Genomic DNA, 21,089 nt, shown 5'->3' on the forward strand with positions numbered 1-21,089 from the left:
GGTTAATAAACTTTCTTCCTCATTAATCCATCTTGCTTTAATTTGTACCAACCTTAATCCATCTTAACCCACTTTACTTCCCCTTCATTCGCTTCACCTTCTATCACTTTACTTCACCTTCAGCCACCTTACCTTAATTGCTAACTTTAATTCTGTATTACTACTGACCTCACACAAGACGATGATGACGTCGCCAGTGGTGATTATTGCAACCGCTCGTTGCGAACATTGCCGGAATTTCTTCCTCTTGGGATATATGATGCGTCCGCATTATACCCATATGATTGTGTTCTACCAGCAGTACAAAACAAATGTCAAAGCAGAAAATTTTCTATGAATGCTTTGTAAAAAAAAAACAATGCGTAATTGTAGAATGAAAGCTATCCCTTCGAGACGACTTCAAGCATCGTAGACATCAGGAAAATTGCGACGTTTTGCGAAATTTTAGGGCAATACACGCCACATGCGCGATGCTCTACGGTTCTCGCGCTATGTGCCTTCCGTAGGGGCGTTCCTTCACTGGCCGACATGCCACCGGTTTTTGACGGCTCACGTGCTTCGCGTCCTGCAACAGTGAAAGATAAGGTGTCATTAGGGTGAACAGTTATGAGGGGTTATGTGAGTGCCATAACGTTTCATAATGATCCGACGCGGATGGATAAGGTGCTAAAAGTGAGAAGCGCTTACAAGGGGCGAACGATTCTCATGATATTGATAATAATCGATAAGCGGCGGATTGAGTGCGATAAGGCTGATAAGTACCAATAATTGTTGATAAGGGTCGGATGATGCCTAATAATGTTGACTAGCACAGACAAGTGTTGATGACGATGGTGCCCATTCTAATAAGACTCATAACGACCGATAAGCGTTGACAAAGGCCGGATCGAAACTGACAAGGTTCATAACTACTGGTAAGGGTTGCTAAGCGGGGGATCTAGTATAATACGGCTGATAATGACGTATAAGCACTCATAAGATTTATAATGACCTGATCAAGTTTGGTAAGATTAATAATGACACCGGGGTTGATGAAGTTGAGAGCAAGTAGCGCAGTAACCCGCCGTGGTTGCTCAGTGGCCATGGTGTTGGGCTGCTGAGCACGAGGTCGCGGGATCGAATCCCGGCCACGCCGGTCGCATTTCGATGGGGGCCAAATGCGAAAACACCCGTGTACTCACATTTAGGTGCACGTTTAAGAATCCCAGGTGGTCAAAATTTCCGAAGTCCTCCACTACGGCGTGCCTCATAATTAGAAAGTGGTTTTGGCACGTTAAACCCCTTAATTGAATTTTTTTAAGTAGCACAGTGCACACTTAGACAGCTCCAGTGGATTTTCTGCGTTATTTTTTCGTGGTAGTCAGACGTTTCGGGCAACTTATTCTGCCAATGCGAAACCGTTCCGACGGTGCCTGCTCTTTTCTTTGGCGTGGGACGTGCACCGATTTACGCCTGTGTACACATCTCCGGGGAGCTCAGCGCTGACCGCTGTCCTTGTGGGAAGGATTTTCGGGAAAAAAAGTAGTTGTAATCGCCAATCCCAATCACAGCAGCGTGGTTCAGGAAGAACTAACTGCACTGTGTCGAAGCTAGAGTGCACAGTCATTGTCACATAAGCGACGATGATCTGGGTGTGCTAGAGCGGTATCGCATTTAATATAGAGCAGAGTGCGTTGCAATCCTGCCAGTGCACAAACATGCGGAAACCGATTCTACATTCGGCGACGTGCCATTATATTTGTTATCCATTAATATACCCTCAAGGCCAACCTACGTTACAGAGCGCAGTGGTTACCTTCAGTACGAAACGACGCATACGTGCAATAGGCATAAAAACATGCATTCGGAAAAGTGGATTCGTTATAGAGTGATGTATTAGTTTGTGAAATACGCTTTATTGGATACGATGAAAATATGCACGGGAATGTGATTTCTTCCTTAAGATGCTTGTGGAAGGTGTAATGGCAAGGCAGCACTAATTTTGAATGATGAAATTACAACCTCATGACGATGGCCTCACTTAGGTTGAACATAATGCGGAGCGAAAACCGGTTGGTCGCGCTTAAAATGAGAATTATCTAAAGACACAGATGGACGACTCTACGAAGCCGTGCTAATGATGGCAGATAGAAATTTGATTTCATGCCGCGTACAGCGACATTTCTGTTATAATTAGAATGAAGCAACCACAGGTGTGCTTAAATGCTTCTAATGTATGTGGTAACTTACCATTGCTCAGGCCCAATACTGAGGCGGCGCATTCGCGTTTCGAGAGGATTAGTGACATTTAAAGCAAACATTTTGGTGTCAAGGAGTATTTTGTTGATGATCAGCGCAAAAGCAGCCATGAAAAGTCCGGCACGTAACCACCAAAGATGGTGCACCTTGTGAAAAGAGAAAGTTCGGTATAATTCATGACGCAGGGACAAGTTCAATGATTACCAGTTATTGGTTACGGGTATACTCGTTTCCAAAAACTTTTTAGTTGACGAACCTCGAGAACTTCCTAAAAGGAAAGACATTTCTTTAGCTGAGAACAAGGCCTCCCGATTGTTTCAGGGTAGTTGACAGGCCAAAACTATTTCAGATAACTACTGGAATAGATGGCACCCCAATGTGCAAAAAATTAAAGGATGCATTCGTCACCGTGATTGTATGTTCGGTCATGCAAAGTCGGAATGCGGTCCGACAAATGTTATTGAAATGCAACATGATTGATAAGAAAATATATTCTTGACTGTTAAGCGCTTAGTGTTGCGATTTAATGCGAGAAAGAATATATGTTAGATAAATCGCAAGCTTAAGCTAACAGCAAATTGCACTTAATTTCAGCTCTATGTACATCTGTAATATTTCAGAAATTATGAATGCTCATCTTTGATGGCATTGAAATTACCAGCCAAATAGTAACGACTCCTTTTTTTCTTAAACGTTAGTTCTTGAATCAAGTATTTAGCTTACTGCAGTGCACAGCGTTCTAATCTGTCGTTGGTGGCTAGGATTTCACTGTCCGAAAAATTTTGTTCAATTGGATTAGTTATATTCGAGATGTGTTGTGGTGCGCGTTCGTATTCAGTTTATTGCCCCCACTATGTTTTATTATTGGTAATCATTGTATGTAACCACTTTTAAGAAGGTCAAGCAAGGTTCTTTTCATTTCTTTTTGTTTCCGTGTAAAAAAATAAGTGTTCGCTTAGTAATCCCGCCAAATAATGAAAAAATCTTAATGGCGACCTAAAAATTTCGATAATAATGAAAATGACGAGGACATATGGTGAAGGTGATGAATGCAATTTACGCTAAATTCACTTTGTTTTGTGAGAAGTGCGAAGTAATAAGCTAACTTAGCGAATTGAGTATTGCTAGTGTATATGTCCAGATAGCAGGGGTTGATTTAGCATGAATCACGTGACCAAACATAAATACGGGGGTCCTCAATCCAGCATGCGTGAAGCCCACATCATCCGTAGCAAAGACCTCAGCTCCGCCCCCTTCACACGTTAGAGGCGCAGCTGAAGTGCAACAGACACAACAGAGGCGCTCGCTCATTGCTGCAATGATTTCACACTGAGCACCACTAACCATGCTACTGTGGAGACTGCAAACATGCCTCGACCAGAGAAGGTGGGCGTCGGTTATGCGTCATAAGCCATAACGCTAAGGAATACGTCGCACTACCCTAGTATTTCTGAGTAAAAACAAGCAAGAGTGTATAGCTCGACAAAGCGCAAATCAGGAGCCCTTATAAAATGACTCGCATCGGTGGGGACTGGCCTTAGTTTCAGCGATGTTGTCTGCATTCTGTTTGGTTTGTAAATTACTCTCGCGACATTTCTAGCAAGTAATATATGCAATGTATGTGCAAAATGTTTATTTTCTTTCAGATCTCCAACATATGTAACAGTGCGATGGAAATTACCGGTTTACTACAACTGGGCAAGTATTTCATTGTGTTACCCATCAACGCTTACCGACACACTGCGCATTAGTGAAAAATTATTTGTAACTAGTCGAAACTCAAATTTGGCTTCTCGGTCCCATGACTGAAGTTGGGTTAGGCTGGAAAAAGAACAGCTTGCTAAGAAATTAGCACTTCATAATTTCTGATATATGAGTCCTATCTACTGCATGTATAAGATATTCATTCAACAACATTTAAAGAGTCGCAACATGTATGCGAACCGGTAGCAGAGTATTAAGACCCAAGCTGGAACGCACATTGAAGTACAGGCTTTTCTATTACCCACAATACATTGGTGTTAGAGCTGGTTATTTTTAGACTGAGTATATCACATGAAAGTTATGATAGCAATGGGAATTTATGAAAAAATCCGCAGAGCACATCCAACAACGACTGCCGGTAGTAATGCATTTAGATTTGACTTGAGGTATCCTCCATTGTTGCTTAGAGACTATGATGTTGGGCTGCTAAGCACGAGGTCACAGGCTACTATCCCGGCCACAGCGGCCGCATTTGTATGGTGGCGAGATGCTAAAACACCCGTGTAATTACAATCAAGTGCACGCTAAAGAACCCCTTGTGGTGGAAATTGTTCCGCAGTCCTCCACTTATGGCGTGCCTCATAATCAGATCGTCCTTGCGGCACGTGAGACCCCACAATTTAATTTTGAATTAATTTAGCGACGCAAGGCATTGCCACAGTCGAAACGAGGTACGTATGAGTCATGTGCTGCATGCAGCTTGACTCCTCTTTCGTGCATCGATGGTGGCGGTGATTATTTATTTGCATCCCGCTCGAAACGTGGCGGTGGAAAATAGCCCCCTAGCATGCTTGAGTAAATAAGGAATATTTGGTCCGGTGTGGTGCTTTTCTGGTCATCCAGCTCCAGCTTGAAATAGCAAGCTCTGCTTTTTGTGTTATCGTGCAGACTTTCTGTTCTCCTTTCTTTCTTCGGGTAATCGAAAATCTCCATGGTCTTTCTGGCTTTGATTATTTGCATTCAATTCACTGTCTCTGTTTCGCTCACTTTCTTTCTGATCGCTTCTGGTTCTCGTTACACACTTTAAATTACCTTGTACTTGATTGCCGCCTTTCTTGGCGCTTCCCGAATCACTAAATACACTGACGCCATCTAGCGCCACCGCCGAGAAGCTTGCATATGGCGCCGTTGCCTCCTGGTTTTCGCTATACACTTTTTATTATCCTGTCCTTCGCAACTAGGCTAAGGGTAATTCAAAGTGTACGTACACAACCAGGAGTTATGAAAAAGCAAGTGAGGAACAGACAGTCAGCTGGATACCAAGAATGTAACCGGAAAGACGTGCGTGACGCACGTCACTTCCGTCATTAGAAAAGTGGGCTCCTCTCTTGCACTTCTCTTAGTACGCGCAGCGCCACCTAGTCGCACTGCCTAGAAGTCCGCATGTGACCTCTGAGACGAGAATCTTGGCGCGCCGGAGTCTGCGAATGCTGCGAGATGTTACCTCGCTTACCGCACACTCAGTGACACATGTAGCGAATGGCTCATTCACTAGCGGCACATAACGGTGCCTACACGGCACACCTTGCTAAAGCGTCGGCGCGCAATGCATTCATTGAAAGCAGCACATTCCTGTTCCATCTGTGGTGCATCCTGGCAATGCCTCGGGTTGCTTTCATTGAGAAACCCTTTTGAGGTGTGTTCGAATGCGCTCATCATCAGAGAAATTCGTGGGATTTTTATGGTCATTGTATGGCGGAACATTTTCAGTCACACATGCCCAATTGCCCAAGTTCAAAGCCTATAGTTCAAAGTTCGAAGATTATATGAAGATCGGCATACACCTGCTGGCAAATACCCCGTGTCGCAAGTTGGCAGTAAAGAGGTTCATTGGATACCAGCGCATACAGAGTGGCACATACCCAGTGCTCCTAGTCGGCAGAACGAGCTTCTCGAACAGCAGCACTTACTGACTTCCGCATTTACACTAACATAAGCTGGCATGAAAAAGTTTCGTTGAACAGGGGCAAGAACGTACACATTGCCAAATACTAAGTGAACCAAGTCAATTTGATGCTTCAGTTCAAACGTTGCCCATCAGGACACCAGACCGATGCGCTACCGATTCGGTCAAGGACTATCCAGTGACCCAGGATGAGGCAAAGTGGCTTGATAAGAACGAGCTTGTATACATAGATACATAGACCCCGTAAAGTGCATGAAGTATATAAAGAATTCTGAAGCATTAAATCCTCTAATCCCTAAATCAAAACGCCGTTCGCATCCGACATCTCGACAAGTTTTATAGTACACTTTAACGATTCTAGTCGATAAATTAGGTAGAAATACAAAAAAAGCAGCGAAAACCATCTCACGATGACTTTAGATGCTATTGCGTTAGCACTGAATAATTATAGACAACGTAATACCAGTCTTAAAAGGAAGGATGAAAGAGACGTGTACTGCGGTGAGAGTCATCTTGGGCGCTTGGATGGAAGTACTCTATCTGACCACTGAATGGCTCTGTAAATAGAGCAATAAAATGTAACCTATCCTATCCTATCCTTGCTTAAGAAGACGTGACCCCATGAGGTGCCGCCGCCTCCGAAACGCATGATGTGCCAGTGTGTGCAGACGCTGAGATTGTACCCTCAGTGGCCGCACCCTCAGTGGCACATACTCAGTGACGCAAGTTGACGATAGCTTCGTTGAAGGGCGCCAAAACACCTAGTTCATTCATGGCGCATCCCACAAAAGCGTTGGCACGGAAAGCGTTCATTGAAAGTTCATATCCTTCTAGTTCGTCGGGTTGCTGCCCTTCAGGAACCCTTGTCACATGGGCTCAAGTGCGTTCAACATCGAGAAAGTCTACGGCGCCTATTTGGCCACTGCGCATAGGAGCATTCCAAGTGGCAGATATCTAGTCGCCGAGGGTGGTGTCAAAGACGTTCATACCTTGTGACACAAGTGCTCATGCAATGGGTTCACAGCAGCGCACAGCGAATGGCACGTACCTAGTGCCAATGTTGATGTCAAAGAATTTCATTGATCAGCGATACGCATCCACTCCGGCATCTATAGTGAACCATTTGTCGGCGGGAAGGTGGGTCATAGAACTGCGGAACAATGGTAGACGTGGCCACTTACTAACCTGCCCATGTCAAGCCAACGGTAGGTTGCCAATTCGTGTTTCCTCAGTAAAGCGTTCCCACCGGACACCGACATCAATATACCACCGACATCCGGCAGGGCAGTGGGAAAGATTGTGGCCGCTGATGCACGATCGCGTGTCACCACTAGTTTACTGAAGGACCACCTGACCACCAACGGGTAACCTCAACGTTCCCTGAACACCATGCTTTGCAAGCAGCCCAGCCGCTGTTTAAGGATTTTAAAGCAGACAGCGCCAAGCTTACAGGTACTTGCTACTGCCTGTGTTTCAGGAATCTTGAACATTCAAGTCTTAATGCCGCTATTGAAGAACACATTCTCGACAACGTGTTTGAAGCAGAATATAGCGCTGTAGCAGATTATGACGATCAGGTCATAGGCACGCAGATCGAATCACGTCGTGAGATCGCCGCTTCAGAGCGACCTGAAACGAGGACTATCCGGATGCTCAACCGAAAGAGGTGGCGACTAACAGAGCAACATCGCATTCGAGATTTCAATAGCCTAAGCTATACATTCCCGCTTTTAAAGGAGACATGCACTGGTGGTAAAGATTTTGGGAGCAGTTTGAGAAAACACTCAACCTGAAGGAGACACTATCGCACATGGCTAAGTTCTACAACTTGTGGAATTGCCTCGCGCGACAGACAATTCTGGCAAACCGACCACAGAATCTGGTTCTGCGGACGAGGTCGAGAATATTATGAAAAATTTACGACGGAAACATGATCGAACAGCATCACTTATCAGCCTTTAAGAAATAATCTCCACATAGTTTTAGAAAGCATTTAAGAGGTCTACGGAAGCAGCACGATGCCGCGCAAGTGCATATTCCTTGCCTGACTTCATGGAACGTACCATCACTTCGCTTTTCGACAATGCTGCTAGTCTTCATGCGGCACGATTTGGCATGTGCACTTGTGCTCGTTTTGTTGCGCTCGAGAAGCGGACAGAAGTGCTAAAGTGAGCTATCATCGCGTACCCTCCGGGAAACGTTTCGGGACAAACGATGGCGGCTGCGTCTTCAGAAGCCGAGTTGAAAGGTGTGCTCAACATTCCCTGGGTAGACTCAAAAAGCTGGGAGCCGTGTTTCACGTCGATGGCACGGGACCATTTGGGCACTTGGGAAATTGAAGACCACAGGACTGCTTCTTTTCTGCATAATGCGTATTTGGCAAGTCGCGAATGTTTCTTGTGCCAATAGAATAATCATGGTACATGCTCCTGTGACGCTAAGTTTTCTCTGGCTGAGAAAAAGCATCATCTAGATGAGGTCAATCGTTGCTTCAGTCGTACGTCCAGTCAAGGTCTTGTCATATACAGCTTACTTGTTAGTTTTGCCACAAGAGACATGCATGCAGCATGTTTGGACCGAACTACAAGAAGCAAGAGGTTACAGCAAGATCCACCAACAGCACGAAAGCATTTATGTAGTCAAACTCAGTACTCCGAACTATTGTACCATAGGGCAATAAGTAATTTCAGGAAGGACAATGGAGTATATCTTAAAACCTGCTATACGTATGCCGGTCAAAACGCTAACTCTACATGCATTAGAGGTATGTTGGATGGTGGAAGCTAACGATCGTTTATCGAAGGTCTCACAATAAGGTTACGAGTGAAAATCGTTTGTGACACAAGAATCGCTTTCAACACATTTGGAAGTGGGACTTCATAAATATGTTTCGTAGCCAGCACAATGCTCAAGTAATCACTGTGCAAGCAATCATGGTACGTTTAGCTGCCACGACGTTTCTGCACCATCCAACCACAACAACTGCGGGAGAAAACTGCGACTTCAAGGCAGATTTCTTGCAGATGCAGAACCGGCATTGTGCTTGCTCAAAAAATGAGGTCATGTCTAGAAATCATTGACCGATGAACTCGAACGCAGCCGCTTTATCTAAGGATTAGCCGCAATCAATTGCACCTTCTGATGGACACTCCACGTACCAATTCGGTACGAAGCATTCATCCAACGCGGTGTCAATTTGGTGAGTGCGCTACAACCAGAGATGTTTTCTGACAACGAAGAAACATCACAGATTTTACATTCATGTTGATAATTATATTACAACAAAGGCACCAAATAAAACAACGGACGAAAGAAGGCGACACGGGACAACCAGTTGGCGCCTTCGTTGTAATGTTTAACCAGCTCACCCACCAGCACGTGGTCATTGATAATTCGAAAGAATGAGCATAACTGGTCGAAGCGACTCCATGAAATACAAGCCTCTGGGGACACAAAGCGTAGGTGCGCGAAAACGCTTATATTAGTCGAGTTGTCTACTATATGATTCAGAGAAAAATGATAAAAGAAGAATCACTTACTCGGAAGCTTAGAGCAGCGTTCTACACACCTTCAGGTGCACAAGCCCTCCCACTTCTTAATGACCGTCTAGACAAAGCGGGGGGGGGGGGGGGGATCTGAATCCCAAACTGCTGCACTTCCGATACCTTTCTGCTGCTACCCCCATTTCCATTGACTCAGACAAAGAGAAGGCGCTTCTGCAGCTCGAAATACAGCAGCCTCATTCCATGTGAATTCCGCTTTCTTTGGTTCATTACAGTCCCCTGTAGCCCGAGCGATAACTTCGCATTCGGGTGCCCTTTGGATCAACATCTAGCTCGTTCCTGCTAAGGGCAACTATCCATCATCCCTTGGACACCATTTGTGATGAAGGCAAGGCATTAGCTTCCATGCTGAAGAAAGGTTTCTACGTCGATGATGAGCTCATTGGTGCAGACATTTTCAACAAAATTTTAGACATCGACAAAACGTCGAAGCGAATCATGAGAGACGCAGGCACAAATATCCGTAAGTGGAAAACAAATGAAAAACAATTGTAACAGGTATTTGATCGTTACAAAGAACTAGTAGAAAATGCATCAGAAACGTCCGTTTTCGGTAAGCGCTGAGGTAAAGCGACAGGTCTGTTGCAATTCTACACAAATCGGCTTTTCAAATACATGAACCATGCCCTCGGCGAAAGGCAATGCACTCGAATAAAAACTTTTCTGGCGAAGGCCGAGGGTACACTGGCTGTTCATCACGACCACCAAAGCACGGAACATTGAAGCAGCCGCGCGTCGTTTTCTTAGCCATGGTCACTGAAGCACACCATGCCGGAGCCTACCGGGCAGCATCCGTGCACGCCTTTTATCAATTTATCGCTTCGAAAAGATCGTGCAAAAATCTGTGGCACAGATGGCGTCGAGGTCAATGAATGGATCTCATGGTATGAGCGTGTAAGCAAACACAGCACGCGTGAGCATATGCTTATACTGGTGAATGTGGTATTTTATGGTAAAGGCACCGCGCGTGTCTGCTACGAGACGCATGGTCATGTCGTGCATGAGCACGACATGACCGCCAAACCAAAGGTTATTAGTGGTTTCGCGCGCAGTCATCTTTTGAATCAAACCTTTCTTATGCTCATCACATTCTAGCGCTTTGCTATGAAGCTGTCAGTAACATGCCCGAAGTTGGCAAGATTGGGCACACAGTCAAAGGTATCGGCGATGACGCATTAAACATCTCGGTAATCAGGAACAGTGCTTCTGTGGACGCTATTTGAAAGTGTGTCGGCGATGTGAACAAGCAAAATCCCGCCGTATCGCGCAGAAATTCACCAGGCTCCCCAAAAGAGCCGCACCATTTTTATTGATTTTCAAAAAGCTTTCCATATTGTGTCCCATAAGCTCCTAGATGTAAAGCTTGCTGCATTAAATATAAACGAAAACGTTCAAAATTGGATACGAAACTACAAAACGGAAGAACCCAGTCTGTTGTCCTAAACAACCTTGCATCTTCACCAATAACTGTTTCTCCGGGCGTTCCTCAGGGAAGCGTACTGGGCACCTTGTTATTTTTAATCTACATAAATGACATTGTCGAACTAATTACATCACCCATAAAACTATTTGCTGATGACTGCGTGATTTACAGAGAAATTACCACTGAAGATCACATAGATACATTGCAAACAGATTTAGATAAGGTAGCGATCTGTTGTAAAAAATAGAACATGAATTTAAATATAAGAAAGTGCAGTAGCGTAAGTTTTTCCAGAAAATTATCAAAATTTCAGCACCGATATAGCATCAATGGCACGCTTATCGACATACAGTCGGAATACAAGTATTTAGGAGTCTATTTTACCGAATCACTCACTTGGCATAAACAGATTGACACTGTCATAGCAAAAGGTAGTAGGATGTTACATTTTATTCGCAGAAATTTTAAGCAGGCAACACGCGAAGAAACTTTATACTTCTTACATGTTAGAACAATACTTGATTATGCTTGTGTAATATGGTATCCTTATCAAGATTACCTCATTAATAGACTGGAAAAACTACAGAACCAAGCAGTAAGGTTTGTTTGCAACAATTACAGCCCGTACTCTAGCGTTTCCGAAATGAAGGCCACTTTAGGATGGGATCTACTACATATGCGTAGGCAGAAGTTAAGGCTTAAACTATTGCACCGAATATATAATAATCAGACAGGTATTAATCGCTGTAACTATCTCCTGGAACCAGATTATATATCGACTCGCTGTGATAAAAACAAAAAGATCTCAGCCTATAACTGCAGAACAAACACTTTTTACTACTCTTTTTCCCACAAATCAATTAGACAATGGAGCAGTTTATCAAATGATATAGTAAATGTGTCAAATAACGAACCATTCTATTCAATGCTGTGAGGGCGCTCTTGTAAAACAAATGTATGTGTTATATATCTTGGAACCTGCTTCTTTCACGTTACTTGTATGACTTTCTCTAACAGCTATTGTAGTGCTTCTGTTTGTGAGTATATCTGTCCAAAAGCTTCTCTGTATTACTGGTTATATTTTGTTCCCCCCTACGTAATGCCTTTATGGCGATGTAGGTACTCTGTAAATAAATAAGTAAATAAACCATCACCATGCGAAAAACCACCGCAGCCTTTACAATTGCCGACTTCGAACACTTTGACATGTATCATTATTCGTGAACGAGAAGCAATAGGACTGGCATCGACAAGGCGTGTTCCTGGATTTGCTCATCGCTCAACCAAAGACGTTCTCTCCTCTTCTGCCCGATGTCTCGACTTTCAATCAGACTGTAGTTTCATTGATTCAAGCCTTGGTTGGGCAGAGAGGCGGTAATTTTTTACGCTCTTTCTGCACTGTGCGCATTCAGCCAGTCATACCAGTCACACCACCAGTTACACCTGTCGCACCGAGAAACCAGCTCTTTTACTCTCAATACTGCAGTCCCGCTGGGTGGAGGACGCCGGACGATCGCACAATGTTTCGCGTGCTCGAGTTGGGAATATTGCGTGGCAAGACTGGAGGCGCGGCCATCGCCTACTGGATGGAACATCCGTAACTCCCTTCCTGCAGGCTATTCCCGTGTAACATCGTCCCGCTCTCTTCCGACTGAAACGCCAGATTCCGACGCTCTTACTACCGTGTATAGCAGGTCATCACCGCCAAGCGACCACCGATGTCACTCACCGAAAGCCCGCTGAGTCCATTCGCCGCAAGCCCGCTGTTTCCCGTCGCCTGCCAAGTCTGAAAGCTACGCATCGGAAAATAAACGAGTGCAGCACCCAGATTTTACGCTGAATTCATGACTCGGCTTCAAATCCTCGTTTCATTCTCCTTACCAGCTCTAATTTGGTCGATCTGCAAGTTTACAGCGTTACTCTTACGGCCCTTATGATCACCGGTGTACACATCTCGGCAATGAGCGCTAGTCTTCGTGAGATGCTGAAGAAAGTCATGACACCTGCTGTGTAACGTACAGTAAGAGTCGCCAATGGGAGCCTACTTGCCGATTTTATAACGTGTACTGCTCCCCTCAATAAATCTGGTAATCAAACCAGTGGTCAGTTTCTTGCGCTTGAGCAGTGCCCATACAATCTGCGATCTTGAATATTGACTTTTCACCCCACATTCAGCTCCCGTAGACTGTGGCGCCAGTGGCCTTCAACTTGAACTTCCTTCTGTCCTCGACACTCTTGTTGCTAGGCATACGCAGATGTGTTCTTTAGAGTCCGTGCGATTGCCACCCCAGTCCACTACTTGAGATATTTGGACCCCGTCTCCTGCTGTCGCTGAGGGGGTTTACGCTGCATCCCCTATTATTGACGTTGTCTCGGCCCAGCATGTGACCGTACCACACTCGGTTATCGAAATGGTCAGCAATGACGCTTATCTGGCTGTGATCAACCTGGGATTATCCGGCCGCTTTCTACCTTCTGGAATGGCGCTTCCAACGTTGTCATTCCTAAACGACTGGCAAATTTCCACGCTAACCTCCGACGCCACTTCAATAGCTACGTGCGCAGCAGGGTCCATCAGCCTGTCCACCAGTGAGTACAATAAAATTATAGCCGCGGATCTTTCACAAACACGCATAGATGAGCTTTTTCATGTGTTAGTATCGTACCGGGTTGTTTCTGACTTCGACAATCGCTCACTTTCCCTGCCGACGGTCGTCATGCATCGAATTGACACCGGCGAAGCAAACCCTATTCATCGACAGGCGTATCGCGTTTCGGCTGCTACAAAATGAAGCCAACAGGATGACGGTAAAATACATAATAGAACCTTCATATAACCCATGGGCATCTCCAGTTGTGCTGGTCAAGAAAAAAGACGGCACGTGGCGTTTCTGTGTCCATTAGAGTCACGTGAACAAGATCACTAAAAAGGACGTATATCTGTTGCCACTCATAGCTGAGGTCCTCGAGTGCCTCCATGGAGCAGGTTATTTCTTGTCCAGTAACCTGCAGTATACCTCATGATAGGCTGCCGCAAATCCTACGCACCGCGAGAAGACAGCGTTTGTGACACCTGACGGGCTATACCAATTCAGTTTTGCCCTCCGGTCTGTGCAATCTGCCAGCCATATTTGAACGCACGATGGATTCTCTCCTTCGAGGCATCAAATGGTGGCCTGCTTGTGTTATACAGATGACGCTACTGTTTTTTAAGGACACTTAGCAACCATATTCAGCCCAGCCGGCCATTCTGCAAGTTTTCCGTACCGCCGTTCTTTGCCTCAACACATCCACGTGCCATTTTGGTAGCTGCGCAATAACAATGCTCGGTCACGTTGTTTATGTTGTAGGAATCCGACCTTACAAAGAAAAATGCCACCGTGAAGCATTTCCCTGTACCTTGCTCAACCAAGGAGGTTTCCTCCTTCTATGGCTTATGCTCTTACTTCCGTCGTTTTACCAAAATTTCGCTGTCATGGCCTGTCCGCTTACCTACCTCCTAAATAAAGAAACGTATTTCTTATGGGGCCACCAAGAAGCTCATTCATTTTCGGCGCTTATCCGCCTGCTGACGGCTGCTCCTCTGTTGGCGCACTTCGACCCATCTTCTCCTACGGAAGTTCGGACGCATGCCAGTGGATACGGTATCGAAGCCGTCCTTGCGCAGTGCCAGCGTAGTCAGGACTGCATTATAGCGTGCGCCTGCCGCATGGTCTCCTCGCCCCCGGCGCCAGAGTGCATTTACTCAATTAAAAAAGGTGAATTCCTTGCCCCTGTTTGAACCATCCCCAGCTTTCTACCGTACGTCTTTGGACGCCCATTCACCGTAGTGTCTGGCCAACATGAGCTATGTTCACTTTCCTCGCTGAAAGTTCCTACAGGCCACCTTGGACGCTGAGCCATGAGCCTACAAGAGTACTCCTATTCCTTCGTGCACAAGCCTGGCTAATTACCTCAGGACGCGGACTGCCTGTCTCGAAAGCACATGGATCCACCCCACAGCCCCAACCGTGATATCGATGCCTGCGCATTTTCTACCTTGGAGGTTCTTAATAGCGGCAATGAACAGCCGCGTGATCCGGCATTACGCTCCATCACCAACCTTCTCAGCTACGGGGCCTCTGACAAGTTGCCACGGATGTTTACTTTAAATAGTGGAATTTTATACCACCACAGCGTTTAGCCCGAAGGCCCTGAGCACTTGCTTGAGGTGCCATTCCACATGCGATACCACAGCAGGCGATCTTGGTGTAACACGCACTTATGATCGCATACGGCGTCGTTTCTTTGAGCTTGGGTTTTATCGATGCGTGCAGAAGTATGTTTGCAACTGCGAACTGTGCCACCGACGCTTCCTACCGGCTTTCTACATCCTATCGATGTCCCAGTAGAGCCCTTCTTCAGCGTCGTGCTCCATGTGCTTGAACCTTTCGCTACATCAGCGTCAGGGACAAAATGTGTCGCTGTCGTGACGGACTATGCCTCACCTAACGCTTTGCACACGCACATCCCACCAGCTGTGCTACCGATATTTCCGACTTCTGCACGATGTCATTCAGCATTGTGGAGCTCCGCGTCAGCTGCTGACCGATCGCCGTCCTTAATTCTTGCCCCGTTGCATCAATGACCTTCTCGGCTCATGTTCCACAAAGCACAGTCCCCACCACCTATCAGCGGTGGCCAAATGGCCTGTACTTTTATTCACCCAGTACTTCGTTGGCAATTTCCTTGACGTCATTCTCCCTACTGTGTCCACGTTTTTAGGTACAGATATTTGAGCACTTAGCACTCCGTAGTCCTCCATAAAGAAAGCAACAAAATCCCAATAAAGAAAGGCGTCAGGCCGGGAGATACGATGTCTCCAATGCTATTCACAGCATGTTTAGAGGAGGTATTCAGAGACCTGAATTCGAAAGCATTGGGGATGAGAGTTAATGGAGAATACCTTAGTAACTTGCGATTCGCTGATGATATTGCTTTGCTTAGTAACTCAGGGGAACAACTGCAATGCATGCTCACTGACCTGGAGAGGCAAAGCCGAAGGGTGGGTCTAAAAATTAATCTGCAGAAAACTAAAGTAATGTTCAACAGTTTCGGAAGAGAACAGCAGTTTACGATAGGTAGTGAGGCACTGGAAGTGGTAAGGGAATACATGCACTTAGGACAGGTAGCGACTGCTGATCCGGATCATGAGACTGAAATAAGCAGAAGAATAAGAATGGGCTGGGGTGCGTTTGGCAGGCATTCTCAGAGCATGAACAGCAGGTTGCCATTATCCCTCAAGAGAAAAGTGTATAACAGCTGTGACTTAGCAGTGCTCACGTGCGGGGCAGAAAGCTGGAGGCTTACGAAAAGGGTTCTAGTGAAACTTAGGACTACGCAACGAGCTATGGAAAGAATGATGGGTGTAACGTTAAGGGATAAGAAAAGAGCAGATTGGGTGAGAGAACAAACGCGAGTTAAGGACATCTTAGTTGAAATGAAGAAAAAGAAACGGGCATGGGCAGGGCATGTAATGAGAAAGGAAGATAACGGTTGGTCCTTAAGGGTTACTGACTGGATTCCTTGAGAAGAGAAGCGTAGCATGGCGCGGCAGAAAGTTAGGTGGGCGGATGAGATTAAGTTTGCAGGCATAACATGGACATAATTAGCACATGACTGGGGAAGTTGGAGAAGTATGGGAGAGGCCTTTACCCAGCAGTTGGTGTAGTCAGGCTGATGATGATGATGATGACTTGAGCACTTTAGCCGCCCATTTATTTTGTTCCATGTTCCTGAATCACTCAGCAAAACCAATTTTGCTATACGCTACTGCGACTTGAAAGAGTCCCTACCCATTTCTCCCTGCGCTGCTTTATTTGGGGGTTTTCCTTGTACTCCCAAAGCCAACCGGCCCAGCGATATTTGGTGCGCAAGTCCACCAGGGCCTCGGGAACTTCTTTTCCGCTTCCTACCGCTAAGAAGAAGAGGAAAATTAAGGCACAGACACCCTATGCCACTTTTTTTTCTGCATCGAATAACGGCGGCATGAATGCATAAGCAAAAAAAAAATAACAAAGAACGGAGCTATTTCTTGGGTCGTCCCCATGCAGTTGTACGCTTTCGCACTCGTCTGACATGAGCAGATTAAACTTGAAGCCGTACATATTGACACGTGTGCTTATCTTTATCGGCCGACCACGTTTCGCCGCTTAACAACTGTAATCGCACAGCGAGGGACGCGCCTGCATGTATCCGACGTTTCTGGAAAGTTATCGATGCTTCTACCCGGCTGTCTGTTGTCGCCGAACCTTGTGTTATCTGATTTCATCGCGTGACTCGAATGTTGTAGAACTTTGTGGAAGGCATGCGGGTCCCAACGATTAGTCTGGAACATTCGATGACTGCTCTATAAAAGCCGACGCGCTTGACCCGCTGATCAGATTTTCGACGATCGCCGACAGTGTTCGCCGCTATCGTTGTGCTATAAGTGTAGCCTGTTTTTGTGGGCACAGGTTCACCCAATAAAAGTTAGGTTTGTTCTTCACAGTATTGCTCCTGTGTTCTTGAACGTCACCACCACGTGACATCTGGTGGAGGTGCTTTTCGTTCATGTACCGGACGCCCCCGACAAGCCGTGATCCAAGCCCGGACCGCAAAAAGAACCACCGACCTCGACGTGCTTCTCGACGGCCACGCAGTCACCGCCTTAGTAGACACAGGAGCCGATTACTCCGTCATGAGTGGACCCATCGCCGCCCAGTTGCGGAAAGTTAAGACTGCATAGGAAGGCCCTCAAATACGCACCGCTGGAGGACACCTGATTACGCCGACTGGGATCTGCACGGCAAGAATTACCGTTCATGACCGGACTTACCCTGCCACCTTCGTTGTCCTCCAACAGTGTTCCCGAGACGTCATTCTCGGCATGGACTTCCTGAATGAATATGGCGCAGTCATCGACCTGTAGTCGAAATCGATAACGCTGTCACAAGATCAAGCGATACCGCCGGAGAGCTGTCGTAGTCACCACGCCTTGAGTGTGCTCGAAGATCAAGTGAGCATCCCGCCGCGCGCCAGCATTATTATTTCCGTCGGCACTGAAACACCCGCTGACGTAGAAGGCGTCATCGAGGGCGACCAACATCTACTGCTCGACCGTGAAATTTGCGTCGCAAGAGGGATCGCTCGACTCCACGGAGGGCAAGTGGAAGTTATGCTAACCAACTTCAGCCAAGAGTTCAAGCACATCAAAAAGGGCACGACAATCGCATACATCGAGGAAATTGTGGAAACCAGCAATGCCTTTGTCCTCTCGGATTCAGCCGCATCTACACCGATGAGCATTGTCCCCGAACCAGACTTCGACGTGAATCCAAGTCTTCCTGTGAGTAAGCAGCAACAGATCAGAAGTCTTCTCCGACGATACAAAGACTGCTTTTCGACGTCATCGAGGATTCGACAAACACCAGTTGCAAAGCATCGCATAATAACCGAAGAGAGCGCTCGACCACTCCGCCAGAGCCCTTACCGAGTTTCGACGCGAGAACGTGAAGCTATTAGGCAACAAGTCGACGAAATGCTGCGCGACGACATCATCCAGCCGTCGAAAAGTCCGTGGGCCTCTCCTGTAGTCCTGGTAAAGAAAAAGGACGGAACCCTACGCTTCTGCGTCGACTATCGTCGACTGAACAAGATCACGAAGAAGGATGTGTACCCCCTTCCACGGATAGACGACGCATTGGATCGGCTCTGCAACGCCAAATACTTTTCGTCGATGGACCTCAAGTCTGGCTACTGGCAAATAGAAGTCGACGAGAGAGATCGCGAAAAGACTGCCTTCATCACGCCGGACGGCCTCTACCAGTTCAAGGTCATGCCATTCGGACTGTGCTCGGCGCCTGCAACGTTTCAGCGCGTCATGGACACGGTGTTAGCCGGACTGAAGTGGCAGACGTGCCTTGTTTACCTGGATGACGTCGTTGTCTTCGCCGGAAATTTCGACGATCACCTTAGGCGGCTTGCGACAGTGTTAGAAGCCATCAAGTCATCAGGGCTCACTCTGAAGCCGGAAAAGTGCCGCTTCGCTTACGATGAGCTTTTGTTCCTAGGCCACGTGATCAGCAAATCAGGAGTACGCCCCGACCCACAGAAGACAGCTGCCATCGCAAAGTTCCCGCAGCCAACCGACAAGAAGGCAGTGCGCAGATTCCTTGGCATGTGTGCCTACTATAGGCGCTTTGTCAAGGACTTCTCACGCATCGCGGAGCCGCTAACACATCTAACCAAATGTGATGTCGCGTTCAAGTGGGAAACGCCGCAGGCCAAAGCATTTCAAGAACTCAAACAACGCATGCAGTCGCCGCCGGTACTTGCACACTTCGACGAGGACGCCGATACCGAAATCCACACTGACGCCAGTAGCCTAGGCCTCGGTGCCGTCCTAGTCCAGAGGAAAGAAGGACTTGAAAGGGTGATATCGTATGCTAGCCGGTCGCTGTCAAAAGCGGAAAGCAACTATTCTACGACTGAAAAGGAATGCCTCGCCATCATTTGGGCAATAGCTAAATTCCGCCCTTACCTCTATGGCACGCCATTCAAAGTCGTCAGTGACCATCATGCATTGTGTTGGCTAGCTAACTTAAAGGACCCTTCAGGACGGCTGGCGTGGTGGAGCCTCAGACTACAAGAATATGACGTCACGGTAATATACAAGTCCGGAAGAAAACACTCCGACGCCGACTGCTTATCGCGCGCCCCCATCGATCCCCCGCCGCAAGACGACGAGGACGACGACGCCTTCCTTGGGATAATAAGCGCGGAAGACTTCACTAAACAGCAACGAGCTGACCCGGAGCTAAAAGGCCTCGTCGAGTATTTGGAAGGAAACACCGACGTTGCCCCTAGGGCATTTAAGCGCGGGTTGTCGTCGTTCACGCTACAAAACAACCTGCTCGTGAAGAAGAACTTCTCGCCAGTCCGCGCCAGCTACCTTCTTGTTGTACCGTCAGCGCTGCGTCCAGAAATACTGCATGCCCTACACGACGATCCAACCGCTGGGCACCTCGGATTCTCCCGGACGCTGTCGAGAATACAGGAAAGGTATTACTGGCCGCGTCTGACCGCCGACATCGCCCGTTACGTCAAGACATGCCGAGACTGTCAACGACGCAAGACACCACCGACAAAGCCAGCAGGCTTACTACAGCCGATCGAACCTCCTCGCCGACCATTCCAGCAGATTGGGATGGATTTGTTGGGGCCGTTTCCGATATCAACATCCGGGAATAAGTGGATCGTCGTGGCGACGGACTATCTCACCCGCTTTGCTGAAACTAAAGCTCTACCAAAAGGCAGCGCAGCCGAAGTGGCGAAATTTTTCGTCGAGAACATCCTGCTGCGACATGGTGCCCCAGAAGTCCTCATCACCGACAGAGGAACGGCTTTTACAGCAGAGCTCACCCAAGCCATTCTGCAGTACAGCCAGACAAGCCACAGGAGGACAACTGCCTACCATCCGCAGACGAATGGTCTCACGGAGCGCCTGAACAAGACCCTCGCCGACATGCTAGCAATGTACGTCGACGTCGAACACAAGACGTGGGACGCGATCCTGCCGTACGTAACCTTTGCGTACAACACGGCGGTGCAAGAAACAACACAGATCACGCCGTTTAAGCTGGTTTACGGCAGGAACCCGACAACGACGCTCGACGCCATGCTGCCCCACGTCACTGACGAAGAGAATGTTGACGTCGCTAGCTATCTCCAGCGCGCCGAAGAAGCCCGACAGCTCGCCCGCCTGCGAATCAAGAGCCAGCAGAGGACCGACAGCCGACACTACAACCTCCGACGACGCTTCGTCGAGTACCAGCCTGGCGACCGTGTTTGGGTCTGGACCCCGATACGCCGACGAGGACTCAGTGAGAAACTACTCCGACGCTATTTCGGACCCTACAAGGTCATCCGACGTATTGGCGCTCTGGACTATGAGGTCGTGCCAGACGGCATTTCGCATTCACAGCGGCGCCGCGCACGATCTGAAGTGGTTCACGTCGTGCGCCTTAAACCCTTTTACGGACGCTGAGGAACTTTGTTATTTGTTCTTTTCTTTGCTACGAGTGCTTTTGTTTATTAACTTCGTTTGTTTGCAGCATCGGGTCGATGCTTTTTAAGAGGGGGGTATTGACACGTGTGCTTATCTTTATCGGCCGAC

The sequence above is a fragment of the Dermacentor andersoni genome, chromosome 10 (assembly GCF_023375885.2).
Source record: "Dermacentor andersoni chromosome 10, qqDerAnde1_hic_scaffold, whole genome shotgun sequence".
NCBI lineage: Eukaryota > Metazoa > Arthropoda > Arachnida > Ixodida > Ixodidae > Dermacentor > Dermacentor andersoni.